The sequence below is a fragment of the Mycteria americana genome, chromosome 7, assembly GCF_035582795.1.
Source record: "Mycteria americana isolate JAX WOST 10 ecotype Jacksonville Zoo and Gardens chromosome 7, USCA_MyAme_1.0, whole genome shotgun sequence".
NCBI classification, from domain to species: domain Eukaryota; kingdom Metazoa; phylum Chordata; class Aves; order Ciconiiformes; family Ciconiidae; genus Mycteria; species Mycteria americana.
Genome location: NC_134371.1, coordinates 60717989 through 60741728, shown reverse-complemented (window position 1 = coordinate 60741728; position 23740 = coordinate 60717989). Strand labels below are relative to the sequence as shown.

The following is a 23740-nucleotide window of genomic DNA, read 5'->3' as shown; positions in this document are numbered from 1 at the left end:
TGGGAATACAAACCTTGCTGTGGCATAGACGTATGCGTGGCTCAGGGTGCTGGCCTGGGGTTTCAAACTTTTTGGGGTTGCTGTAGCTAGACTTTCTCGATGGGTGACTTAGCTACTTTGGTGGTGTGTCTGTACAGACTGGCTGGTTTTGGACCTTGCACAAGCACATGAGTTATGTGTGTAGCTAAATCATTTTAAATCATTTTAAATCATTAAGTAAAAATCCAGTGCATCCCTCTGCCTGTTTAAATTCTCTCCATGAAGTCTGCAGAACAAAGATGTCTATAGTACATCTGTGAGTCTGCGACAGTATGTGCTACTGCCCTTTTTCTCCCTTTTTTAATTTCTTTTCCCTTTCAAATGGAATTCACATTTCTGTGTGATAAGAGTATAAATAATAACTGTTCAGGCCCCAGTTCAGCAGAATCCTGAGCACCAGCTTAAGTGGCTCTTTGAGCTCCCTCGATTTTCAAGGCAGCCTGAGATTGTCATGCCGAGCACCGATCCGCTCCTCCTGCTCCCTCTCCTTGACAATTTCTCATTTTTGACAGAACTTTGCTTCTCATCCCATGGCTCTTGCTATGAACTTTGGCAACAACTCACCTTTTGCTACTCACTTCAGTGGGAATTTTTATTAAAGACTGCAGGGTTTAGCAGAGATAGATGCATTTTGATTTATTTATTTTTTGAGTATATCCAGACTGAATTTTCCCAAGCTTATTTAATCTCAAGCTTGCCTGATATTTCTGTCCGAGGAGTTTTGCTTAACTGTTTTTACAGTAGGAAAATATATCGTGGTGGTTCATAATTGGACAGGGATTAATAAAAAACAGCTTGTCTAGCCCATGGAGCGAGGTTTGTCAGAGATTATTGAATATGATGGTTTTGATGTAGTCTCCAGTTTTGGAAGTCCCTTAACCAGTATATACTGGAGCTGGGAGGGTAAATTGGCATCATTGCACACTTGCCCTGCTCTGTACGTGCTTTTCCTGGGCATCAGTTACAGACCATGGCTTGAGACAGGATCTTGGGACTAGATGGGTCATGGATCCAATCCACTGCAGCTATGTGTATGTGCTAATGACAGAAATGAAATTAAGCAAATGGATGCTAATTACTCATTGCTTTCCATAGAAAATTGCATCTAAGTTGTAGGAGGTTTGAGCTTGCGTTCCCTGTCCCCATTGGAGAGCATCTACCCGAAACTCCCAGGCAGCATCACTTGGGAGAGCTGGCTCATGAAAAGCAAGTCTCGTTTTGTCCTTTAATCTCCATTTTTGGTGATGTTGAAAACCGCCTTTGTTGCTGGGTTATTTCTTTTTCCCAGCACTGACTGTAGTAGGACAGAACAGACACATGCAGGAGGATTTATTGAAAACTGGGGCACAGGAGATGCCGAGGAAAGCTTTTTGTTTTGGGTTCTTTGTTCCAGCATCCCTTTGGCCTTTCTCACTAAAGCGGGCTATCCCTGCAGGCCATCCCTACTTAAGTACAATTAATTCCTCCTCTCTTCTCTGGGGTGTTTTTTTCTTTGTGCAGTAAGTACTGAGAAAATTATTAATTTTTCAGTGCCAAAACTTTTATGTGGCCGAAGTGCAAGCAAGTTCATTTTCTCTTATGATTCAAATGCAGTTTTTCTCCTGAGGGTTTTTGTTGGTTTGTTTTTGTTGGGTTTTTTTTCCATGCACTGACTTATAAGAATGGCTTTTATAGATAAAGTTAGTATTTCGCATTCTTGTATCTACTTCTTGAATTTCAAGGAGATTTTTTGGTATGTGCTTGGGTCATGAATTCAAATTGTTTTCTAAAACCTTGAGGGTTTGGTTTTGCTTTTTATAAAAGTGAAGGGTGAAAAGTTTGATGAAAGTTTGATGAAAGTTGAGGCATTCACGTATTCCCATGAATTCTGAAGTGCAAAATTTTAAGAATGCACCTTTGGTTAGGACAGGCGTGATAGAATCTGCAGGAGTGCATTTGCTCTCAGAACAGTGCGAAAGTTATTTCACTTCATCTAAGATTCTGCATATTTAAGACTAACACGATGTAGGGGGAATAATGTGGAAAAAAATATTCTATCTTATGTACTCCAGAAGGTATTGTTCTTACGCTAATCGTGATCTCTGCTTTAATCCATTTATTTTGAGGATATTGGAACTATTGAATGAATAATAATTTAATTATATATGTATATTATGAATTGGTTTCCAAATTTCATAATCTCCATCATAGTTACTGGGAAGGGAAGAACTGGATAAAACTGTGCTGGCAAATAAAATGAGGAAAATAAGTATTTTCCTAAATAAGAAAATAAGCCTGTTACAAGAAAAGCACCTCGGAAAAACTTCACCAAATGCAATGTTACGGACCGGGGCTGCTGTAGGAGGGAGTCCCAAGCTGCACGATGATTTATTTGGACTCGGTGGCATCCTGTAACTCGCAGGTATAACCGGAGCCAAGGGGCTTGGGTCCTACCCTGAAAACAGCCCTCGGAGGCAGAGCCCTGCCTGGTTCCTCCGCTGGCCTCCCCATGGGGAGCCAGCCCTGGTGAAAACTGCCGTAGTTGGCTTTACCTGGCTCTTGCGCAGCTGCATGTAGCAACTGAGGCTCTGTTGCTCTGTCGGGGCACCGTCCTCAGCTTGATTTAAGATCCCAGTGCCATGGATGCAAAGACACCTTGCGTGGTGTCTCCTGGCTTAGTCAAGCAATTACACTAATTTAGTGTTAGGCACTACTGAACTACCCATCCATGCAGTTGTCTTTGCAAATTACAGTCTGGTTCGGTTCAGCATATCCTTCTCAATGACTGCGGCAGCAAGAAGTCTATAAAATATAGACTCCTCCAGGAGTATGTACTGTTGTTTGGAGGGGAAAAAAAAAAAAAAACCAACCCCACACACAGGGGTCACTGTGACCAAAAGCAGTAGTTTACAGGATGAAAACCATGGCTGGCTTCAGCTGTGAAACAAGACGACGATACCCTGGCTGCCTGGTGGTGCAGGAGCTGGAGGCTGCCAGTGTCTGTCAGCAGAAAGTGTGGTCGATGTCGTGGGTTTGGACTGGCAGAAATCCCTTCGGGGTTGAAAGGTGGTAGAGTGTAAAGCCCTGTCCCCGTAACAAAAAATGTATTTTACCATCAGAAAAGCTGTAGCTCATCCAGCGTAAGCTGAATTCCCACCTGGCTGGATGAAAACACGTGGCTGGAGGGGAGTGCAGGTGGAGGGAGATGTGGCAACTCCTCTCACCAGATCTAAGTAACCTTCACGTAAGGCAAGATGCCATACCCTGGTCCCACCAGATCTGGCAGGTCAGGTCACATGGAAACATCCTCACTGGTTTCAGATGGAAAGGGATCAAAAAGGTCCAAGAAATAAAAATTGCATGGAAGTTGGTGCAGAGTGCCACTCGGGTGCAGCAGGAGTCATCCTGGGAAAAGCACTGCTGTTTTTCTGAAGAACGCTTATTTCCCAGTAAAGCTGTGGCTATGGGGCTGATTGGAATATAGCAGGCAGTTAATCTAGTTGCCTGTGCAACTCTGCATGTTTATGGCCTGGTTATTAGCTATTTTATACATAAAATTTCTACCTTCTTCATCCTGCCTTGCTTTTAAATGAAGGCTGATCAAAATCTTTCAGCTGATAGTTTTTTTGTAGAAAATTGGGCATTTGGGGAAAACAGAATTTTTCTGTTTACTTCTGAAAAAGCAGGTCCGCTTCTTGCAGACATTGATCAAAATCCCAAGTGCTTGGGTGTCATTGTTCTCCTCTGTAAACTGGGTTTTAAGATCCCAGTTAGTTCCCAGTAAAGTTCCCAGTTAAACTGTTTTGCTGTGTGCCATTTAGAGCTGAGCTGCAAAGACATCGTGGTGCATTGTAGGAGAGGTGGTTCGGAGTCTGGTCCGTAACTGAGCACGGGGCCGTGACACATCGAACAGACAAGTCCTGGGGACAAAGGAGTGGTAAGGGGACAGGCATGTGAATATCCATGCAAGCTGAGATAAAACACTTCTTACATCCACAAAGTGAAGCAAAGCATTTTTATCCTGTTGAAAGATACTTTTTCTTGTTGTTCCAGTCAGAAGTATTAAAACAAAAAAATTACACCATTCTAAATGGATCTCTTCAGTTTTCTGCCACTTTTAAAAATAAAAAGTAGACTTTTCAATAGATTTCCCCCTTCCCCGCCTTCCATAGCATTACTCACAATTTAAATGCATTGGAGCAGTTCAGATTTTTAATTTATTCCTTTATAAAACACACAGAAGTGAAAATAGCCATTTGTTCTTTCTACTTTCATTTCTTTTTCCTCTCCAAGAAAAATACAGGCTTTGGGTAAAATGGGACCCAGCTCTATACCCAGCTCTGTACACTTCATTCTTCTCCTGCCAGGGTTTACCGTATTCAGAATTAATGTGAAAATCTCACCATACCTATATTCACAGTAACTATACTCTAGTAATGAAACAGCATTTATTGTTTGTGCAGTTAAATGATATTTCTCAGGTAACAGGCATGGTAAATTTTCCCTTTGAATGAATAAAGGTAGCTAAATAGAGTACTTCCAAGTAAAATTTGGAGGTTTGCTGGGTTTTGTGTTTTGAAAATCCATCCTGGATTGCTAGAAATTATTGATCCATAATAACAGCGAAGCGCCTTAGACCTGATATATTCAGGCAATTTATAAAGGTCCGTTTACAGTCAAGAAAGAGGGACGCAGCCAAGAGCACAAGGGCTGTTAAAAAGAGTTAATATTTTGGCAACTAAGGCTATACACATGAAGTCAATGTTTAAGAAGAAAATCACTCTGGTTTATTTCATTTTTATGGGCAAATAATTTTCAAGTAACACTTATGATAACAGATGGATAAATTTATGTCTGCAGTTAATTTGAACGATAATTTCCTTAGGATGTTTTACTTACTTGCTTTTCTTTCTTTCTTTTATGAGAGCTGTCAGGTTTGTAGCTGAGGGCTGGATTTACTGCTTCAGAAATTCGGATGCTGCTCCAGTTCATGATGTTTATTAGCAGCCAAATCAGTAGGCTTTAAGACAGTGTTTTTGGTTATTTAAAATAATAAATATATCATGGAGAATATTCTTTTAGTGCTGAGAGAGACAGTTGAAATGCAAGTACCATAGCATCTCGCACAGCAAGAGGGGAATCAAACTGCCTCTGGACCACAGTCCTGCAGTGGAGGAAAGCACATGTTTTCCCACCCCACCAGGTCCAGGCAGCCCCCTGCATCTGAGAGGTCGGAGAAGACCCGGGCTGTTGTCCATGGGGTGGTGGAAGCCAGAGCGGGCTGGTGACCGCAGCTCCTAATGAAGTCAGTGCGTATTAACGGGGATCGGTGTGTGTGAAAGTCGAACCTCTTTGCTCAGCTGTAGGCTTAGGTGGCTGAGATTAGGTACCTACTTGTTGATGGATTAGGTTTAAATTTCTGAGATGTTCTGCAAGAAAAAAAGATACAGGCTCTGTTGTAGATGTCCGTGTGCTCCTGTGAAAGCAGAGGAATTCGTCCCAGAGTAGGAACAGCAGAAGCAGATTTTGATTGTTTCTATGCTCAGAACAGGTGAATTCCCTCCCCATCCTGCAGAGTTTTCTCAGCCAGCGTTGGGCAGGCAGCGTCATCAGTAATGATTGTGATCATCATGAATTAGACTGTTAACAATAATCATAGAATCATAGATCAGCTGGGGTTGGAAAGGACCTTTAAGGTCATCTAGTCCAGTCTCCTAAACAATAATGTTACGTATTGTTTCCAAAGTCTTTTGTAAATGTTATCTGGTGGTTCTTTATAATGGGACTCGGAAGTGGGTTGCTGTGTTTTCACTAGCGAAAGAGAGAATTGTGCAATTTTTCTGTAGGATGGGGTTGGTGTGAGAGCACAGCGAGAATATAAAATCTCCTTTTCCTAGTCCTCAGCTCCAGCTCTTTCCCTTTTGTCGTCTCTACAGAGGATTCCCAAGGGGAATTTCAGCACACATCATTTTAGATACTAGAGATACCAAAGATAGGAAGAGGCTCACCCTTCACCTTCTGGAGTGAGTGACAGATATCTCCAAGATGACTCAGGTCTTGCGTGGTCTGGATCACCACTGAGATGTGCTTATTTTTCTCCATAAACTAAAGAGTACCGGGAGAGGCACCCAGATGATGCAGCTGTCTTGAACATGCTTCATCCATGGCTAAAAAGGTGACCACAACTGAGATGGAACATGATGGCTGTTGAATTTGGGTAGGGGGGGAAGATAGAGGGAGGTGGAGGTGGGATTTTTTTGTTACTGGAAACCATATTTCTACTCAGTAGTTTGGGAAAGGAAAGGAAGTGATGGATACTATATGCAGCTTAAATGCAAGTAATTAAAATCCAGAGAGCCTTTGTGAAAGCCATTAGCACCTGCCACCAGATCTGGCACTCAGGTTCACATATGTTACTTGAAAGTGTTTTTTCAAAAGGGAAATGCCTTGAGGCTGCCGTCCAACTGCACACTGAGGACTTGGGATTTACAGATGTTGAATATGCAAATAGCTGTTTTGCAGTCCCAACTGATGCAATCTTCCGTGCAAATCGGGCACAAAGTTACACCCACTGTTGTGTTGCTGAGAACCAATTCAGCCTGGCATCGGAAGTCCAGTCCTCCGTCCTCCAGAATTGTGTATCTCTTTCCCATTTCCAGTCTTTGTCTTGGATCCTCTGTAGGAACATAAAAGAAAAAAAGGAGGAGAAAAAAGAAAACACTTGCAGGCTGGAATATAAAGAGACTTTATCCCCTGGGTCAGGCGTCCTGGTCCAACACTGATTAGTGGTGCTACTGACATCACTAGCGCAGTTCATCAACGGGTCGTCTCAGCGGAGCGAGAAGTTGGCGACCAGGAGATTGAACTTGGCGAGCCTACAAAAGAGAAGAAAAGGGTGAATTAACAGTTTGCAGATGCTAGAATTCCCTCTGCTCGTGTTTATTTGGGCATCCAGATGCTCATAGTGAGGTCGGGCTGGTTTTGTGTATGGACTTCTTTTACTATTAGTTTTTAAGGCAAAGTATCACTTTGCTTTTAAAAATATACTTGCATGCTAATTTTGACCAAAGCCATGTAATTGATTCATTTAAAAGTCTGCATTAAACAGGCAATGCCTGATCCTCTTTTCAGACTCTCTGTTGTAAATCAGGAGATACTCCACTGGGGAAAAGCTTGTTCCAAGTGCAAATCCAGCCTGTAGCCTTTTAAAATAAAAATAAAATTTTAAAAAATCAGAGTGACTTTTTATGTACATTGATCTTATATCAGATGGAGGTTTGGAAGCCTCTGAATATTCGCTTTTCACCTGAAGTTTAAATCGGCAAAGAGAGAGCACCCGAGTTAGGGAGGCCAAAATAAACGTGCCTGCACTACCCTATTGTGAAAAGGGAACTACCATTCTGAAGGCCAATCCCTGTAATTCTGATTTAAGAAAAAACTCCTGTTGCATAATAAGATACTGATCTCGTTATATTAATCTCATAGCAAGTGAAAGAACAGATTCACGTAACTGGGCTTGCACTTTGCTTCTTCTCCTGGACCCTTTGGTCCAGTGGGGAATTCCCTGTGCTCAGCAGGAAGTCCTGCCTGGCCACTTCTCACCGTTGCTTTCACCGCTGCTCCACTGAAGTAGGGTACGGCCCCAAATCCAGGCCTTTATGTTTGCTTGCTGCAGGTATTCAAGTAAATGTTAAAAGCAAGTAAAATGGGCCTTGCAAACCGCAGCGTATACGTTTACCATCTCTGGTGTAATTCTTCCCGTGATGAATGGGGAAAGTTGCCTGTACGCAGTAGGATTTTTGGTTTAAAGAAATGCATACATTAATGTCAGCTCCTCTGGGTCCCTGACATTTTCATATCCTATTTATTATTATACCTGTGCCAAGTTCTACTGTATAAGTCTAATTCTGCCTGCCTGTTCTCAAAGAAAAGAAAGCTATATTGGCCCCTCCTGTCCTATAATATAGAGATTTTGGCTATGCCCTTGCTGTATTTCTCTTCAACATTTGAGATGTAAAAATGTAGACATAATTCAGGAAATTTTCTCTTTTCAGAACTGCAAAGAATCATGAGAGATTTACACACCCAGGCTTAAGCACTCTGCTGAACAGGAATGGGCTTAAACATGGGATGAAATACTCTTTCACCCCCACACACACGCAAGAACTTGCTGTGGATTCACAGGCCACCCTGCAAGCTCTCAGAAGACCAGGCAGAGGTCCCATATAACTATAGATTTCATAACAGGCATGTTGAAATCAATATATGGATGCCAGACAATTCATCACTTTCCACCCCAAAACTGTCTCATCACAAAATCCCCAACCAGCTTTAACAGTGCAATTCGGAAGATTTTAAAAGGGCAATGTGGAGAACCCAAAGACTGGCAGTGTTCCTCTAACACTGGGGTTTCTGTGGGATGCTCATATGAAAAGGCAAATAGAGTACAGATTGCAAAGGATCCAAGGATCTTACCTCGGCTGGGATACCTTTGTGTGCTACCTGCGGTGATGAAGCTGTCTCCGCACCCGAGTGTACTTCCAGTTGCCCTGCTGCGTGTTGCTGTCCCAGAGCAGAAGGAAATTCGGCTACTCACTTTCCTTAAATTCAGAGTCTGGTACGCTAGCCCAAATCCTTCAGTAGTGTTTCACGTTAACGCAAGTTGATGGGGCTGACATGGGTTCATGTTCCTTTCTGCTGCCCCTCCTGCCTGGGTGCTTACCTCCAGTGGAGGAGCAGAGTTGTCCCAAGGCATCCTAGACCACCATAGCTGTATCCCCTGCAGCTCCCCTGCCAGAGCCTCAGGCTATGAGAGCAGGAGCTGGGAAGGGAATTTAGTAGAGCAAGGAACCAGTTTGTACTGGTTGTGTTGTTGGTATCCTACAGGTTCAAGCCATTTCTGACCAGTTTTAGGGCCAAGTTGCAGGAGGACAGCGTATGGAGAAGAACCGGTGATCTCCTTGATGGACTGGAGAGACAGGGCATGACTGCTGGCTAGAGTTAGTTGTTTTGCAAAAGTAGATGTGAAACTGAAAGCCTTAAAAAGCCTGGCTGTAAATTATGTGGATTTCTTGAGGATTTTTACTGGTATGGAAACTGGGACTGGAAATCTCATTAAACTGGGCGTTCTTGTGAGAGTTCCAGGTTTTCTTGGTCACGGTTATGCCAGGAATACCGTCAGAGCGAACTCGCTGAGAAAGGATTTATGGATTTGGGATCAGATCCTATTCTCACTGAATTAATGATAGTTCTGCAACTGACATCAAGGTGACTGGCGTGTGCACCTGGATGAGACAACATTTATTTGTCATTCCAGTTCTTTAATCTAGGCTGCTACTTTCACATTACTGGAAAACATCAATACCCTCTTTATAAGCCGACTAAATCCCAGTTCCATTGTTATTTTCTCTAGTAGATCAGAAGAGACCTGTCAAGGAAAAGAAAATGTGTGCGCAATATACCTCCGTCCAAAAAAAATATTTAAATATCAGAAATGTAAAGTGAAGATAGAATTACTTAGAGAGGCAGAAGGGAAATAATTAGAGCTCCAGCCAGCAAGAAGAGATGTCATAAACCTTAGTTATTCACCTCTTGTAGACATTCAAAACACAAACTCTGCCACTGTTCAGCCATTTTATAGAGGCCTATAGAAAGCAGCAGAGGTCTGTTGGACAAAATTGCTCTGGTGGCAACTAAAACTGGGCTCAAACCCAAGTCCAATAGCTAAGCTGCCATTTGAAATTGGAAAAAGTTTGGGATCATGCCTGAATCTCGGTTCCCTTTCTGTTCTGTGCGATAGACCTAACAAAACCCTGAGTCTGGACTTGACTGATGGGGGGCGAGAAGCAACTCCAATCCATGGAAAATGTTGCTGTTTCAATTGTTTTTTAAAAAGATTAGTAACAAAATTTCAAAATATGGGAATTCTTAGGAAAAATGGAGAGCACTGCTGCACTGGTACTGGGGTGCCGCTTTTTGGAGAAGGTCCAGAGCTGTGGCTGCTGGAAGCCCACAGGTGACTGGCTTGGAGGTAGCCGCAGAGGTCTAGCTCTTGGTAGGCCAGTTTGCTAAAGAGTTGTGAACTGAAAAATGGCAAAATAAGATTTCAGAACTACCAGGCTTTGCTCCTATCAACTTCCAGGCAAGCAGTGGGAAAGAGGAGGCAGGTGAATAAGCAAAAAGCCAGGTGAATCCGTCTTGGAACTTACTGTGTTTTTTTCAAGAGATATTCAATGAGACCTACCAAATGCTTTGATTCGATAAACTGTTATTTATCAACTGAAAACTATTCTGCCAGAGAACTTCCAAACACCTTTTTAATCTAAACACGACATTTTGGTGCAGTTCAGCTTTGGATCTATCCCTGGCAGAAAAGTGAAATCTCCATCATTTTCTGGGAGTAATATTGCAGGACTGAAACCTACGTGACTTGTATCTAAAATAAATAACTTGAGTTTCTTTAGTATTTTTCTGTACTTTATTATGGGAAATACCTTAAATACTGAGGTTTGCAAACTTTTAAAAATTGTATTTATACACTGAAGGTAACTGGAGAGAAAAATCAAATGCCACCACTGGGTTAACTCAGTATGAAATTCGGCACCAGTTTTCAGTATTTACACAGAATTCACATTCACTTTGCGTTTTTCCTTGAGGTGTTTGAGGTACCGTGAAACTGCTGTGAGGTTCTTATCACTTAGCGATCTGGTCTGGTTCCAGTTTAAAATTTTGCAGTACCTCTCACTGGGAGGATTGGTTTAAAAGGAACAGAAGTCTGCCAAAGAAATAAAGACTTCATTATTGACATCAATGCTATTTTTAATCTGGTTTCCTAAGGAAATGAGGCTTAAGCAATCACGGTGTTTGTGAGTATGCGTGTGTGTATATAGGTGTGTGTGAATGTGTCTTTCCCCCTCGTAAATTTTTCATCTGTTGGCTGATTATAACCAAACTTGACAGATGGCTAGAGTCTCCAAGACAATAAGTTCTTGCATGCTTCATGAAAATAAGTGATTGGATAGAAGAAAAAGAAATTCATAGTGCTCATCCACTGAAAGAGCACAGCATGAGCTCAGCTTTTATTAGATCTCAGAAAATCCCTATGGGAGAGGGAGGTGAGACACATCTCTGTAGGCAACTGCACTTTATTGGTTCCTCTGCATGCGGGAGGATGTGGCGTGTAGTCCATATATCAGTCATGGCATGGTTTGAACAGAACAAGGATGTTTAGAGTAAAAGTTATTATCTAGAGTATCTCAGGAGCCACATGTTACCTCTGGGCTGCCCTCTAATGAGGTGTTCATTCTCAAGGCCAGAGCAATATCAAGGAACAGGTTTGTAAATGTGAGCGAGGCATGGCTCCAGGACTCTCTGTAAACCTAATGAGTCATGGGCACTCAAACTGTGCAGCCTCACTACTGCTAATTGGCCAAGTGTGCCATCAACCATGCCCAAAAATGCTCCTAAGTAGCCAAGGGGTGAAGAGAGCATCAGAAACTCTTAGGAGTCCAGGAGGCAGCCTGGGGCGGCATTCCTGTGTGCAGAGTTCAGCAACAGTTTCCCCAGAGCGAAGGTCATTCCCTTGAGAGCCAAAACAGCTCACTGGCAATGGGGAACAAAATTAAGAAACAAAGGAAAGAGTAAAGCATGACCTGGAGGAAAGCAGTTTTGCAACATTACCTTATCAGACAAGGGGATGGTTGTCACTTAGCAGTTGGAGAAGATGCTCAGAAAACATTGTGATGAGGACAGTACTTGAAACCCTTCCAGAGAAAAATACAGATGGGGATCAGAAAAACCAAGCCAGAGTTTGTTCTTAATTCTATTTTTTTTTTTTCCTTGAGGTTGAAAATTATATATCTAGTATCTTGGTAACAGTGATAACTGTTGGGGTGGGCCTCTTCCTCTTGAACTCTAGGTGTCTGAAAGTTCAGTGCATCATCTGTGTAAGATCATCAGGTTCTTTTCAAACCCCCAAAGGACAAATCCTCCCACTTATCTCAGATGCGTATTTTAAGATGGAAGGAATTGCCCTCTAGAGACATCTTTCCACTGACTACAGAGCAAACCTAGAAGACTGGCCTCCAACAGATGCCTGACTTTCAGATGAGTGGGATTAATTGAACCCTGAGAGCAGGAGTCAAGAATTCAGGGTGTTTTGTCCTTACCTCTACCTGACCTTGAGCAAGCTGCTCGGTGTACTAAGAGCTCCCTGAGCAATGTTTTGCATTGCTGCCAATGGAAGAGCCTTATTAGTCCTGAGGAAAAATTGCAAGCAGAAGACTGACACACGAGTGCTTTCCATCATGCCTTGGGATGGACTTTAAGGGAAAAGAAAGCCTTCTGCCACCAGCTCTGGAAAACTCATGTGGGCACAGGTTTCATTGTTGTGGGAGAGGGAGAGCTGTAACCCCCCTGCCCCGTAGCAGTGCGCAACTTTTGCATCCTATCGTGTGATAAGCTTGAAGCGCAAGGTTGGCCAACCATTTTGTTCACCGTTCAGATCCCCCTGAGCCCCAGCGCTCAGGCCAAACTGTCCGTCTTTGTGCTTGCACAGAAGAGATGGATTCAGACATGCAGAAGTATAAAGCATTTCCATCTTTCCTCACCTCTTGGCTGTAGGGAGAGAGCATTTCCATCTTTCCTCACCTCTTGGCTGTAGGGAGAGAAAGCCACTTCGGTGCGAGCGCAGTCGTTCACAAGCCTGACCTGCCTGGAGCTGTGCAAAGGGAACAGAACCGCTGATGAGAGAGCAGGCTCTTGTTTCTGTTCATCAAGGATGGTTATCCCTTTTGCAAGGGAAGAAGCAAGCAGTCAAAACCAAAAAAATGTTTTGACATACCATGTGTCTCATTTTTCACTGTTCTCTTAAAGCAGCAACCAGGCCAAATGTGTAAGTGCTGTCAATGAGGAGTGATTCAGATCTGGAGACCCTTTGAAACAGCTTTCTGATATAACTTGTCTTTTTCATGCAAGACTTGGGGAAAAATAGGAAGGTGTGTGGGTGGGTTTTTTGTTTTGTTTTTTTAGTATTATGGAGAGACTCACCAGACAGTCTCCCTTGTGGGGCCACTCACCGACTCCATAGTATTTATTCAGCATCTGTCTGAAACACCAGCATCTTAGAAGTTGTCTTCCTGAATTTACATTCCCAGTTCAATCATCTCCCACACAATAAAAGCTCCAGTGTTGGCTTGCCTTTAACTTCTGCGCTGCGCGGCGCTCCCGTCAAAAGGGAGCCCTTCCTCCTAGCGTTTTTGTTTTTCTTAATACCTGTCAATCACCCCCCTTGCCTTTGCCCAAAGTTTGTTGTCTTTGCAGTTGGTCACAGCATGAGCTACCAAAAACCTCGCTGAGCTTGACGGGGTATTCTGTTAGCCTAACCCTAACACACGATCTTCCACCTCCCCAGCACACAAAGGGCCTTTTCACCGGCCCACCACAGCTCAAGGATTTCATTTCATGTGTTACAATTAATCTGTATTTATTGCCACTTATCTTAAATGGCTAACAATATCAAGAGTTTAAAAAGTGCTTTTAATGTCAAACTGGGTCAATTAAAAGTCTACTTAAAATATTTGCAAAACTTCTAGCCTGAAACTTGCCCCCTCAGTCTGCTGTTAACCAAAATGTTTTAAATAAATACACGCAGCTTGAGGAGACTGACATTTGGTAAAATTCCCCTTGATATTTTCGTAGAATCCAGGATTAATTTCCTTACTCCTACATTCACTTACTTTTTTTATAAAAGGAGAAAAATTAATAATATTTAGGTGGTTATAAATATTTGAAAGATTGTTTCAATCAATTAAAAAAAACCAGGACATAGCCTCAAAACTTCTAGGGCCAGAAGAGACTATTAGATTGATCAATCTGATCTCCTGGAATTTCATCCTGTTCTTCTGTGGACCCTAATAGTGTGTGTTTAACTCTGAGCTTCAAACCACGGGCCACAAGTAACAATTTTATTTCTTTTAAACTCCTTTAGTATTGTCTGTGAGCACAGGAAATAAAGTACTAGAACATAAAATATTAAAAAGTTAAATGATGAAAGAGCAGCTCTTACTAGTGTATGTTGGGTTTTGCTGAAGGTTGAAGATGGCTGGAGGAATCCACTTTTTCCCCTTCCAGAAAAGCCCACAGTTTTGCCTTGAACTTTTTTTTTTTTAAAGCTCAGTTTGCAGGATGGCCTTAATAAATTATGTGAAATAAGTGATAGTGTACTGCCCATGAGGACGCTGAGCTCTTCTGTAGTTCAGCCAAGGTTGCACCGGGTTAGGATAGTGACACGCATGACAAGGAGACGTCCCAGGAGGGACCCCCAGGCAGAGCTTAGTTGCGTTGGATGCAGTAGATGCACAGAGTAAGCGAGATCCCAGGCGGGGGGAACTACCTACCTACAGGTCTGTCCACATGGAGCTGTTTGGACTTTAAGCTCTGATCCTCAAACACGTACACGGTCCATGAGCAGTGACATTAATGAAGCTTGGTTTCCTATGGTTTTAGGTCATTTGCTTGGTTTCCCAGCAGTCTAATAAGGTTTGAACTGTAGCTGAGGCATTTCTGTTAATTAGGGCATTCGTATTATCTTTATGGGTCTCTGATGTCCCTAATAAGGCTCACCCTGCAACTTTTCTTCCTACAGGAGAGATCAGTGAGTCTCTATCCAGCCATCTGTTTTCATAAAATATATAGGAAAGGACTGTCTTGGAGACAGCTACCCTTCTGTCTAATAGATTTCAAATTTGCCCGTGGGTTCAGAATGTTTCGGGGGAGATCATAAAAACAAAAGCATACGCACAAAGGGACAGCAGGATCCTGTAAGCCTCATGTTCTTTGGAAACAAGGTTAAAATGAAGTTGTCATATTTATGCAGTGTAAATATTGCACAACTTGAGGTCACCAAATGGTTTTGATCATTTCTTTAGTCATTTCTTCTTGTAGAATATTTAATTAAACAAATCTGGCTTTCTCAAATGATCTGTAAGTCCATTTTTATGGTTAGGGATGGAAACACATCTTGAAGAATTCCTTTTGTGTAAGAAATAACATGAAAAAATATTTTTTTGCTGCTTGCTGTCCATAAAAAGAGTGTGATTATGTCAATTTGGAGGAAAGCACTAGTTTTTCGGTATCAGTGTTCTAATGAATGCAATGACGTGCATTCATTGGAACTTGCGGACGTGCTTTTATTGCTCATTAGTTGCTGTCCTATTTGTTATTCTTTTTGGTTTTGTTTTTTTAATCTTAGACAGCGTATCAAGAAGCCAAGTGATGCTGATGACTTATTGCATCCCAAGAATGGCAAATAGCACAAAGCTGACAGCTTGCAAACAAGTCACAGACTGAAATCTGTTCAGATAAACTATTTTTTTTTTTTTAAACGCTTGCGAGCAGGAATACCGTGAGTTTCCCATTACTGCGTTTCATCCCCAGATTACTGAGTCCTGTCAGCCTGGTTTCAGACATGTGTGGCATGGAGCCTTACATGGCCCTGATTGATTTATATTCTCCTCTTTTGATCTGACAAAAATGTGTCTCTTGAAAAGGTCAGGTTTGATATCTTTTTGAAGACCATTGCCTTTGGCAATGTTAACCAAGGCCCCAACAGGCTCTTATCCTGGACAAGGAATACTGCCGTAGGCTGACTTTGTTCAAATCTTTCAGTTCCTCAAAGAGCCATTTAGCGACTGCATGTTAATATTCAGAGCTTTCTTGTGTGGAGGTACCAAAGTGCTCTGGACAGCTTCACGGGAGACCAGTGATGACAAGCTGAGAAGTGCAACAACAGGAAGGTGAAAACTCTGAAATTTGGTGGCGGTGTGTAGTAAGGGAGGAAACTAGTTGCGATTTCCCATCAGATGGACTAGCCTAGCTCTAAGCAGCTCTGCTAGGAACACTTGAACCCATAGGTTAATTTCCCTTGAATTTGATGGAAGGTGGAAGTTCATGTGGTTATGTTCCTATTTGGAAAGAGGTGGCTTTAGCAGGAGAAGGAAGTTTCTGTTAATGTTCCCGTTCAGGAAAAGGCTGTGATGTAAACTCACTCGCTCCTTACTAGGTATCAGAAAAGGAGCTCATTCTCCAAGCATGGTTCTGTAGGAAAACACACTTTACTGGTTCCACTGATCAGGAAAAAACTTGTCTTTTAATGCTATTTTCTACTAAACTTAAATGTTCAGGATTCTGCAGGCTCTCAGCTCCTCATCTGCTTCCATTGGATCCAGAGAATGAAATAAGGAGGCTTTGCCAAAATTTGGCTGAAACGAAGGAGATACTTGATTGAGTCTCACCAAGGGGCTGGCAAAGAGGAGGTCGGGTACCAGTCCAGTATGGCACGGGCACCAGTCTAGTATTAACAAAATACAAACACAATTGTGTTGAAAATCTCTTCCTGCTGGGTGAGAAAGGGAAATGAATACAGGAAAATAAAACTTGAGTCTTAAAAGGGAAGGGGCTTTGAAGTGCAGTCTAGTTACAGCCTTGGATCACTGTAACTGTGGGAAAATGTGATGAGACAGTGTACCCAAGCACATTTGCCTTTTTTTTTTTTTTTTTGGTTAATTCTGCACTGTTGTGCATAAGCAGGCAATGATGGATTGTCCCAGAGTTCTGTGCATAGTATTGAAGAGAGCTGGATTTAATTGTCCTGCATTTATTGTACAAAAGGAATGAATTATGAGCCACTTTACAGCATCTCCAGTGAAAGTGATTATCAGCACTGCTCCTCGCCAGAGATATAACTCTGTCAAGCAGACTCCCTCCTCTCTTGGGTTCCTCAGAAAAAGCTCATGAATTTGCTGTCTCCTGCCAGTGAAAGCTCAGGGTGAAACACAAAACCAAAAGCTGCCAATAGCTATATATTCAGTTCAGATGTTGTAGGAATTTCTTATTCCTTTTTTTTTTTTCTCTTTCCCCTGAGTGGAAGATCAGTCAGGATTTTTGGAGCATGCAACCGAAATAGTGCAGCAGAATGTTTTCCCAGTTGATTGCTCTTTTGATTTTGTAGGTGAACCGCGTGGTTGAGAAGACTCGGCTGTTGGCTTTAATTAGCTTTGACCAAGGCTCATGCACACTTACAATACAATTGGTCGTGATGCTATGGAAAGGCATCCTTCACCTCCACACACCCAACCGTATCTCATAGCAGTTTTCACGCTGCTCCTCCCTGCAACATGCAGATAACCCCAGAAATAGATTTAAGCTGAGGCGGATGTATAAAAGGAATGTTAGGAGCTCTGCCTCTGAGACTGTACAATAACTCTTCTGTAGAAGAGCAGGGAGTTTTGCTCCTTTCGTTTTCTATCGACTACTGCGGCGTAATAAAGGACAGCGGGATGAATCGCAGGGACTGTAACATTGCCTGCCAGAAAGATATTTTGGGGGGGAATGCTCCCCAAGGTTGCAGAACAGCAGCTGCAAGGGGAAATTCTGTGTCAGGGTTTGTTTAGATCTGCAGAAGTATTTTCAGTACTTTCAAGAGAGCTGGCTTGCACTGTGTGCGTTGGGGAGCTATGGCTTCTGTCCCCTCTGCTAGTAGGTTTCTTGTGCTGCCTTGCAAACAAACATGAGATTCCTGTGTGCTCACAGATACTTTTATGCCTGGGATAGCCCAGATAAACAAGTGAAACAGCACATAGATAGAGATAATGTGTACACAACTGTGCAAACTCTTACAAACGGGTGCCTTTCTGCACCCCTCCACATGAACAGATTTCACATGGATTTATCGACAGGTCTACAATTGCCAGAAAGTCTGTTCTTGAAAAGAAGAAGAAAAAGGAGGAAAAAAAAAAAAAAAAAAACCAACAAAAATTGTAAAAAGCCCCAGACTCTAATGGCACTACCAGGTAGCATGTGCAATTCATTTAACTATGAGTCTACAAATGTGTTAGCTCATAGCTGTGGTAACACTCATGGCAGCAGTCCCCAGGCTGAAAACTGTCCTGCTAATTAATAACAGCTAAGAACAGAGGTTATGTGGAGTGTCATAGCGACAGGTCATGAATTAGGAGAGCAGCATTTGTGGTCACTTCTTCCGTATGCAGAGAATTATTTTTGAAACAATTCCCTACGTAACCATGCTCATGCGTTTTGGAAAATCAGCTGTTTAATGCACAAACCAGTGATGAGTCTTTCACTTCTTCCACTCTGTCATTCAATTGATTTATTTGCAGTCCTTTGACTGCAAGTCAGAGAAGTATCAGCGGCAACAAAGAGAAAATTTAGGAAAAAGGACTTGGAAATTCACCTTATGTTTTGTGGACTGAAAAGGTTGCCTGAACATTGAACAGAGTGTCTGGGGAAAGTTGTGGAATTAAATGGCTGGAAGAAACTTCCATGGGACTGGGAGTCGTGGGTGGCCACTTGTCTGTTATCCAGAAGTGGGCCAGAGTGTCCTGCGAAGAGCTGGATGACAACCTTGTGACAAAATGGTCCTTCACTCCAGAATGCCAATTCATGGTGGCCTTTTGTAGGAATATAAGGTTTTTCAGGCAGGGGAAAAACCCACAACACGGTAGCATCAATATTTTATGCAGTGAGACTTTTCACTTTTTCCTTTGTAAATAGCTGTTTGCTAGATTCATTTGGGATGTGGGAAACAGAAGTTCACGTCCATTCCTGATTTTTGAGTTAATGCAAGGAACTGAGTGTTTGATTTGCTTTTGGAGTAATTACTGCAGGAGGAGGACAGTGATGGATGGAGCATCCCCAAGAAAAGCTATTCCAGAAGCGTTATCGCATAGCAGCTTATTGCACGCTACCTGTCATGGTCAATTTAATTGGATGGCATTGCTTTTCTTAGGATTCAGTACATGCAGATCCAAGGGCTGGATTTTCAAGTACCCAAAATCTTAAGACAATTTGGCTCTTTAGTCAAATAGAAGTGCTCGGTAACCAGAGCCTCTGCTGAGGGCTGGATTTTCAAAAGGCCTAAGCCTTTAGACAGCAGTTTTGAAAACCTGGCTGAATTTCAGTGCAAGCCTGGCTTTAGAAACCTTTTATATCTTCATTGAGCACAAAGGGACAGACTGTCTTGTAAGTTCGTGCCTTCATTAGGAGGAACCGAATCCCATTGATTTCAGCGTGCATTATGGCTGGATCAGACCTCTTCAGCGTGTGACCTGTTAGCACCATGCTTAAAAGCACTGCCATGGCAACAAGGACAGCAACCCCAATGGCAGCGGAATGGGAAACGGCGCGAGGTGAAGAAGGGACATCCTCTTCTCAGTGACAGACATTTCCCCATAATGGAAAAGGGAGAAAAAAGCTTGATAAGTCAAGTGGCTTGATTCGTAAGTGAACTTACTCTAAAGTAAACACAATGCCGTATGTGTCTCATTTGCCAGTGAGATCATCTGTTTCTTTGTTAGGGAAGAAAATGTGTTTCCCTTCCAAGACCAGGGCCACTCAGGCAATTTACATGGACAAATAAAGATGAGGTTTAGCAGCACTAAATAAATAAAATACAATTCTAAGTGGCCACCAAAGAACAGAGCTGCTCAAATGGAATAGTACTGGGCTGTGAGCCAGGTGGCTGCTGTTTGCCATGCCTGCTTATGATTCCCCATCCAAGCACTGCTCAGATGCTTCTTGCTGAAGTCAGGTTTATGGCTGTAGCAAAACATATACTGGGAGATAAACAAGCTATGCTACAGATGAACAGCAGGGCAGAGAACATAAAGTAAATCTGTGCCTTAGCCATGGCCTTACAGAAAGTAGTTGGGCTCTTGCCAGAGCAGCGTGGATCTAGGCTGAATAGGGCAACGAATATTCATCTCTTGGTAAAAGAGGTGGACAGCTTGTTTCTGATGTCTTCTATGAGCTGCATCCTATAGTTGTTCAAATGTATTAAATGGAGTCATTCCTAATTTTCTCCTCTTTGACACTGGGATCTAGCCACACTTTATTTCAGCGCTTCTAGCCATGGGCAGGTGCATAAAATACCTCACACACGGGGAAAAATCAAAGCACTCCACCCCAGAGCTGCGTTTCATTGTGGATTCAGCTAACATGTAGCGGCTCTAAGTGCTGTTGGTTCATTACTACTTCCTCATCGCGTTAAGAACTGCCGTGAGTAAATAGCAGCTGGATAAGACTCTTCCTCCTTCCATCTCCAAGTCAAACTGCACATCTTCCAGTCTGGCACAGAACTGGTCACTGCGAGTGGGGCACCGTGGCATCCCAGGTGTTTTTACTACAGCTCAGTTTTGGGAGTGAGACTGATGCACCTGAACAAATCTCAACCTTATGTAAAACTGTTACCAGTCAGAATGCCTTGCACCACTCACGAACAAATCACTCCCATGCTCTGCTCATTATGTAGCTTCCCCATGTCATTCCAGGGTCAAGGTCTGAGATGGAGTCACGTCCAGGGCATTAGTCCGAGCAAACAGACACATGTCTCTTTGTTCTGTAGTCATATGACTTTTGGCAATAGCTATGTGTTAGCTCTGCCCTTAGTGTGGGAGGCCTGAGAGTGTGGGATGGCTCTTGAACTGGCAGCTTGACTATGGGTTCTGAATAGATTGTTATTTCCAGTGAGTGGAGAGATGACTCACTTTGCTACGACCAAGTAGCTGAGCTAATGCAGAAGTGGTTCTCTGGTTTGCTCTGGAGTGAATGCCACAGCACTTAAAAATTTAAACTAGAGGAGCAGAGGTGCTGTCGGGTTTAGTATCAGTTCAGCGCACATGAACATAGCTGAGTGGTGGAAACTCTGCAATGGAGAATTGGTCTCCCCACCCTGTCCACTGCAAGTGAGATGTCATCTCCTGCTTCTGTCAGGATCTCATGTCCACAACTGAGCAACCTGTTTCTGCAATGGATTTATCTCAAATGAGTTAGCTACCTAAAATGCAGGCGTTTCATCAATAGCCAGCAGAAATGGGCACCTCCAAAGTTAATTCACCCATCCTAGTACGGTTCTTCAAGATGCCAAAACTGAATTTCTCTGTTTGCGTTTCACTGCTTCCTTTGACAATAGAGGAAGCCAATATTACTATCTTAAATTAGATATCTAATGTTTAGATAGCTAATGCTGGGTGGGATTAATCTCTCCAAGAATACCCTCTAATCTGAGTTTCTTCTGTACTCATAGTTGTCCCTGACTTTCCAGTCTGAAAGTCACTGTGTGCAATCTAAACTTAAATCAAAGGCAATTAGCCCAATTCCAAATTCTTCTGTCAGTGTCGTAGCTGCAGTGTCGCTCAGAAACTGTCTCAGGACTTCTTACGATATATCCTTGCCACGATGGAACTGCCGTGCAGGCAAGCTGCACTGGGGCTTCCTTTAGTTCCTTTATGTCCTTATTTATTTGCTCAAGGTCCAGGAAGAAGTCTGGTTTGACAACCCTATCAAACCTCTATTCAGTTACATACAGAACATTTAAATAACTAATTTTAGATTCCATCATTCTCTTCTTTCCCTTTCTTGCCTTCCCTGCCCCCATCTCTTTTGTGCCTTCACACCCCGACCCCCCAAAAAGGTGAATTTAAAAGAAAACAAACACATATGTGTAGCATTTGACTGTATAGATAAGCTGGAATGAACCTAAACTGCACCAAAGTGCTTACTCATAAGTACTATTAAACCAATGAAACCTCAAAAGTTGGGTTACTACAATATAAATGTAACTGATGTGGAAGCTGCGGGCTGTGACTTATATGCAGAGCAAGAATTGGATGAGAATATTGATGGGAAAGTCAGTGTGATGCTAGAACGGCCGATGCTTGGCATCCGGATGCATTTGGCCTTTGGGTTTCACATCTACTATCCTCAAGCATTGCCATGAATGCATATTTGAGTTATAGTTACCCGTGTCTGTAGCTCAGCAGATGGGATGTACTTGTTCAGTGCTGTTATTATAAGTATTCTTTGTATTAGCACATCATTTTAAACACTGAGACCTGGATATTCATGGTAGCTGACTCCAGGTACTTGAGCAAGGTAATTATATTAGTTATTCAGACGTTATAGCATTTCTCATGTATATCTCAGGAGTAGGAAGTATACCTCTCCAGAGAAAGCTACAACTCTCTTAAGAGATTGATCTCACTCTCAAAGCGTCTGTCTCTCTGCATTGAGTATAATGGAGCCTAAGAAAAGTGCTGTGGTTAAATACCTAAAGTTAGGCGAAATCTAGGCTGGGAATTCGTACGTCCCAAGGACCTTATGAGGGGAACAAACCAGCGTAATTCTTCCTGGTTGACAGATAAGAGACTGAACTAATATGCCCAAAGCAAAACAGAAAGTCTGTGGCAGATTTAGGAACTGATCGTGGGTGTTCTGAAGTCCAGTTATGGCCTTAACCATTTGCATGCCATTGCCGCTGCACACAGCTGCATTGCCGCTGCACACACCCCTCCAAACAATATATATTTCTAAGATATTGTTAAGATATCTGTATATTTTTATGTATATATATAAAAATATGCTGTTAAGATACACCTGCACTTCCCTGCTGCCATACGACCAGACTGGTGTTATGGAAATGTAAAATTTTTCACAAAAAGGCTGTTAGGTCCAACCCAGCACTGGCTGATGTTGTACTGGAAATAAATCCACTGAGAATTACTGAATCCAAAGACCTCACCTGGCTCAGGAAGCCCCTGAGCTGCAGAAGGCTGGAGGCTGGGAGGGTACCAGGGGAAAGGCTCCCTACAGAGGTGCCCAGGCGTTTGTACTCCTCTCTAGACATCGGCGTTGGCCATTGGCAGTGGTGGGATGATGAGTTATATGGGCCTTTAGTGTGATCCAGTACCTCTGCTCTTAGGTTGTTATGGTAGAGAATATTTATAGTCTGGTGGGCTCAGCCTAATCCTGATGGACCCTTCCCATGTCGCAGAAAACAGCCACAAGTTGACAACTTACCCCAGAAGGAGCGAGAAGAGCCTGGGTGGGCTCTTGCAGCGTATCAAGGAGCATGAAGCATGAATTCAAACTTTTGTTCAGCTTTCCAACAACTGCAGTGCCATGAATGCAGCCAAGGATCCAACGTCGGCAATCTCATGGGATATTGTGACGTTGCTAAATTCAAAAGAATAAGACTATTTTTAGCATAAACAGTTAACAGTGTCCCACAGATCATACTGAGAGGCATGGTTCTGATTATAGATCTGTAACACGTTTGCTGTGATAAAAAACAGAGCTGCATCAGGTGATCTTGTTAACGCAATATTTGTACACTCGGGTAATAGATGCAGCTGTGGTTAAAAAAGTTTAAAAAAAAATCAGCAGTTCTATTTTACTAGCAATTATTCATTTATAAACTGTAGCAGAGGAGTAGCTAGAATCAGAGGCAAGACCTGCTAGTCTGGAGGTCGAGAAGGACTATAAAATGAGAAACATGTTCCACTCCCAGGACAGATGTTCTTTCCCCTTTGCTGACTCTCCTCAACACCTGCTGCACTTTAGACATATGCTTACCTTCAACTTGACTTCATTTTGACATAAACATTGCTTAAAGTTTAACATGTGCTCACGGGCTTTGCTGGATAAAGATGGACTTAGGTGTGTGCCTAAAACTTTTCTTAAATTGCCCTTCTGAACAGTTTCTTTTAAGAGTGGTAAGAGAGAACTTGTGCTATCAGACTTGCTGATCTTGATTTTGTAAGGGGCTGAGTGTGCTGGGCGATGCTGGAAGTGTAGACCCTTCTCAGCCAGGTCACCCTGCTGAATATTTCACATTTATGCCATGCATTACTGCCAGGGACCAGGTTCC

General features: G+C 42.6%; 1 protein-coding gene across 1 annotated transcript in view; it reads left to right on the top strand.

Moving 5' to 3' along the window:
• TRABD2B (TraB domain containing 2B) overlaps nucleotides 1–23740 on the top strand; it is a 300442-nt gene that overhangs the window by 181586 nt on the left and 95116 nt on the right. The window lies entirely within an intron of this gene.